Below are 6,000 nucleotides of genomic sequence, written 5' to 3' on the forward strand. Positions count from 1 at the left end.
AATGGGACAAAACCCACGCCCACACTTGGTATAAAACACCAAAATTAACATTGAAATTTAACAATGGTCTAATTGCTCTTTTGGTCATTCACAATTTGTATCATATTTAAAAATCCCTTTTTTATGATTAATTGGGCCCCAAATCGAACCCAATTAAACCCAACGACTTAAATTACGAAATCAACGGGATTCACATGTCTTTCGAGTAAACTCGAAACTACTAGCCCAAAATTTGGAGTGTTACAAGTCGATGTAAGCATATAACACTTACCAGAGCTTTCTTCCACCAAAAATGGTATCGAACTGCCCGCTTTGATATCAAATATTGGAAACTTCGACGAGCCTAACTCACCCACTATAAAGAACCTAGGATATACCACTAATACTACACAAACTTTATGATGCTGGTTAACCTTTTCTTCTATAAATTTTTAGTGCACAATAATACTTAGATGGTAGGACTGGCCATATATCATTCAAGCTGACCGTATATCAATCAGACAGTATAACTGATCATATATTAATCATGCGATGGAGCAGGCCATATAATAAAACAAACACAAGTGCACTAAGAAAATAAAACAACTAAGGATTAACCTGGAAACTTAAGAGAATAAAACACTTTTATTGAGAGAAAATACAATTACAATATTACACCCTTACCCGAGTACTTTTCTCTCATATGCCTTTAAGTTCTTTTCTTTAACTCACACTTTTGACACTCTTTTTCACCTTTTCAATCTTAATACAATGGTAAAGCTCACCCTTGTTTATATATTCTAATGTCCATTGGATTATTGACACATGTCAATACCTTAATCATTTAAATTTAAAAATATATATTCTTCTAATAGATAATTTTAGATATAATATTAAATATTACAAATATCTAGATTTTTTTATGAATACTTCTACTTCTACATATACTATTTTTATATTATCCTAGAATATTCTTAATATATACACACACAAACTAAATCACACTTACATATTTCTTTAGGATTTCCTTTGATTTCAAACCGTTTCTATCATTATGAATAATATAAAAGCCTCTAGTTGTAACTCATAATTTATTTCCAAATTTAGTTCTCTTTTAAATTCCTTACAAACGGGCATCAATTGAAATAAAGGAAACTTAAAACGAATTAAATTCATCGGCAGAAAGAAAATGGATAAGAAGGGTTTATTTTTCAAATAAAATTGGGAAAATTAAAACTTAGTTCTTAAATAAACAGAGATCTACAAATATGGCTCTAAATTTCAGAAATGTTTAGTTTAATCCTTGAAACTCTGAATTTCATTCAATTGAGTCCTAAATATCAAAACTAAATATTTCCTAAAATCCGATTAACTTATTAGAAACTTCTAAGCCAAATTTTGATTCATTACAAAAGATAAGCCCTTAAACTATGTCCTCTTTTTTCATTAAGTCCCTAAACTATTTTTGGTCAAAATAAGTCCTTAAACTATTATATTAAATCACTTTAAGTCCTACAATTTTTCAGTTAGAATTTTTTCGACCAATAAGATGACGACATGTCACACAAAATTAGACACTTGTTTTGATCCCAAAAAAATAGTTTAAAGGCTTAAAGAAAAAATCATAATTTAAGGATTTATTTTGACCCAAAAAAATAGTTTATGAACTTAAAGAAAAAATATAGTTTAAAGGTTTTTTTAGTTTAAATCTTTTATAAATGATATTATTCTTTAATAATATTTTAATTTAAAATCATAAATAAAAATAAATATTTATATATTATAAAAGAGAAATTATCTATCAATTTTTATATAATAAGAAAGAATTTTATTCTTAAATAAAAATGATTCTTACATAACAAATTTATCAAATAAACTTTTAAAATAATTTAGAAATTATTGAATCGGATATAAAGATTATCTCTTAAATGAAAAGATATGATATTGAACAATTAAATTATTGGTGGTCAATTAGTAGTATAATACAAAAGGATATTAAACATACGTCTTTTTATTATTTATAAATTTGCTAAAATAGATAATAATAAAAATGAATTATTCATTCACTTAGACTCAATTATCATATTAAAATCAGGTTGATGTTCTGTTTAGATCGCATCTAGATAAACTAAATTCAAATTATTTTTGACTTGAGTTGTTTTTTAATTCGATTGCTTTCGATTCATGTTATTTATGATTCAAATTATTTTCGATTCCTGTTACTTTTAATTCGGATTACTTTTCGTTCATATGGCTTTTGATTTGGTTTACTTTCGGTTTGACTCTATATCAATTCACTTAAATTCAAGTCGATTCCGATTCAATTAAGTTAATTCTGGGTTTCATATCAAGTTGTGATCATCATGTTAAGATTCATATCGAACCTCAATTCAAATAAATTATTTTTTATTAGTCTAGGGTGAATACAAGATAGTATATGTTCAAAGACTCTGAACCATTTGACAATAAATGCTCGTACACCCCCTACATACGTGATGCTCGAACTCAATACCTTAAAGGATAACAACAATCCCTTAACTACTGAAGTGGCTTGGTTATTACAAATTTATCATATTCATAATAACAAATATTTGTAACAATGAATAAATTTTATACATGTGAATTGAGATAATGAATAATAAGAAATATTAAAAATAATAAAAAGACATAAATCAAATATTTTCACCTAAAATAATGAAACGTGTTGTAATTAAACGTATCTAGAGTGGTAAATGGGTCATTCGGATTAGATTCAGATCGGGTTATTTCAGTTCGAGTCATTTTGGGTTTAGACTCAATTCGGGTCGGGTTCGGGTCTAGTCATGTTATTTCAAGTTTCGATTTTATTCAAGTCTATAGTAAGTAGGTCGAGTTCTGGTCAGGTCGGGTCATTTTAGGTTTCAGTTTTATTCGAGCATATAGTAAGTCAGGTCGGTTCAAGTATCGAGTCGTGTCAATATCAAATTGGTTGATTTTGGATCGGATCAAATCAAATAGGTTGATTTTCAGGTCATGTTAATATTCGATCAATTATTTTCGGTTTGGGTCAACTTTGGATCTTTAGGCCAATTCGAGTTGAGTTGAGTATGAGTCAAATCAAGTATATAAAATTATTAATATATTTTCTAAAAACGTGTTTTTTAAAATCTTATCATTTGTGTTCAATTTCATTCAAATCCAATTATCATTTAGGGATTATAATTTAACTCAAACTTGACTTGTAAGATATGTTAAAGTTTGTGATATTTTTTATTGATCTGGACCAAAAAGTTTATGTTACGATCTATTTGATTAAAAATTACATTTTTTAATTATAATTTGTTATCAATTAAAATTTTAATTTAGATGATTAACGTTCAATTATAAACATAATATTTTATTAAATTTAAAGGTAATGATAATATACTATTTATGTTTGAATAAATATTATTTAAATATATTTGTAAATGATATTATGTTATTATATCATTGATAATATTTTAATTTTAAATTTTAAATAAAAAATAGATATCTTTGTATTGTAAAAGTAAGTTATTTGTGAAAATAGGTTCTTTTAAAGTTAAAATCGGATTTGGGTAAATTAAATTTAGGTTACTTTCAGTTCGGATTATTTTTGGTTCGACTTACTTTCAGTTTGATTGAAATTCGGATCGATTTCGATTCAGTACGAATTACATTCGGTTTAGCTAAAATAGGTCGATTTCAATTTGATTAGTTTTTTTTTTTGGGCTTTGAGTCATCGTGTCTTGATCTATTTTGAGTCTCCATTTGAATAGATAAGATCGATAATCGAGACACATACTTGTCACAATTTTAATTTCGTTTGTGAAAAAAAAATCCACTATTTAGGTGCATGATAACAATCTTTACGAATAATTAATGATTCTAATATGTAAGATTAACTAGAAAAAATATTTACGAACAAGTAAATATTTTTAATTAAAATTTTAAAAATAAAAAATATATATATGAGTCAAATTGTTAAAAAAATTCAAAGGCTAGATTATAAATTAGGGCAAACTACACATTTAGTACTACAACTATCATTTTTGTTCAATTTAGTCACTAAAGTATTTTTTGTTTCAAAATCATATCTAATGTTATGTTTTGGTTTCATTTTGGTCATTCACCGTTAAAAAATTAATGGTGATATTGACGTTTCATCATAAGGTATTATCACGTTAACATTGAATTTTTTAAAAAAAATCTCAAATAAGCATTTTTGTTGCTTTTCTAAAGGCCGGTGATTAAAATGGAATCAAAACGTAACGTTAAGTATGATTTTAAAAGGAAAAAAAGTAATAGTTGGACAACCAAAACAGAACAAAAATTATACTTGGGTAATAAACCTATAGTTTACCCTATAAATTAAAGTTAAAGTGATGAGTCAAATTACTAAAAAAAATGGAATCAAAACTATAAATCAAAACAAAAGTCAGGGAGAAAGGGAGTATTTATAGTCGTTCCTAATTCATGAACAAGTAGTCAAAGGAGGAGTGATATTTGCGGCAACAAACACTACAACTAAAAACAAAACCACAATCCATAGATAGAAAAATTCTTATATTTTGTTTCCGTAGAAAAACTCACGTGTCAAAGTTATAATAGGATTCCACAATTATATCCACTCCATGCATTTTAAACTTCAAAATCTTCGTTTTCCTTTCGCTATATATAATGTGTGGTAGACATATATATATATATATATATATATATATATATATATTTATATTTCTACTTGTGTGGCAAGTATTTGTTGGATTAATGGATTATAAAGGTCGATATCGAACAGAGGAGAATGGACGTGAAATCCCGCTAGGGTTTAAGTTCCTGCCTACAGATGAAGAACTGATCAATAATTATTTGATAAACAAAGCAATTTACAGTCCCTTCTCATCTTCAGATTTTCAAGAAATCAATGCGGCTGATCTGTTCGAGAAATCGCCAAAGAGTTTAGGTATGTTCTTCTACTTCTTGCTTAACGATGAAATTATGAATTATGAATTGTGCTTTTGTTTTTATTTTTTCTACAGATGCTTTCTATTGCTTTGTTGCCTTATATCTCGGTCAGTTTGTATCTAGGTTGTGTAATCTGCTGACAGTGATCATGGTGATATATTTTCAAGTAATTTGAAGAAAAAACCTACATAAATTAGTAAGTTATTTTTATTTTTATTCGATGAGATTTTTTAAATACATTCCCTCAAAAACACTAGTTCTAACTTGATTTTTTTTCTTATTTTTTTATTTTAAGTAGAATTTAACTTAAAACTTTTTTTAATTAGTTTTTTAAACTATGCATTTATATTAATGTAAAACAATCGGTAATTTTCTTTTAAATAAAGAGTAGTTAATTTTAAGTGAAATTATTATAAACTTTTTCAATTTAGAGTGAGTTTATTTTAACTTCAACAAATCCGAATTGAGAGTTTTATATGTTATGTTAAATGTTTGTGTAGCTAAACATGACTTTAATGTTACATTAATGATATTGTAACAAAAAAAGCAGAAATAAAAAATACATATATTTTGAGGGAATAAACTAAAAAACTTAAAAGAAGAAAATTCAAGAGATTATTAACAAAATTTAAAAATCTTAGGGTCTTCAATCCTTTTTTATATAAATTCTAAATTTAATCTTAATTCTATCTAGAGGAGGAGAAAGAAAGACTTTAGAGGAAAGAACGGAGTGTTTCTAATGGCTCTAGAACTCATAATCTAAGAGAATGCGAGAAAATAAAGATGAACAGTTTGACTAATCAATCAAATGTATCTTCTAGTACTTCTTAAGTTATGCAATTGTGAATAGTGATGGATTCACTAAGGCACGAGGGTGGGTAAGTGCCCATCATTGAATCAGAATATTTTAGATAATTATTTATTTTATTGATTATTTACACCTTAAAATTATATTTATATCTATTCATATAAAAATTTTATATCATTAATGTATGCATACTGATTATCTTTGAAAATATTTTTAAATATATTAGTGAGTGGGTGTAAATATATTCATTTGTG

Source organism: Hibiscus syriacus, unplaced genomic scaffold, assembly GCF_006381635.1.
Source record: "Hibiscus syriacus cultivar Baekdansim isolate YM2019G1 unplaced genomic scaffold, ASM638163v2 tig00110384_pilon, whole genome shotgun sequence".
Taxonomy (NCBI): domain Eukaryota; kingdom Viridiplantae; phylum Streptophyta; class Magnoliopsida; order Malvales; family Malvaceae; genus Hibiscus; species Hibiscus syriacus.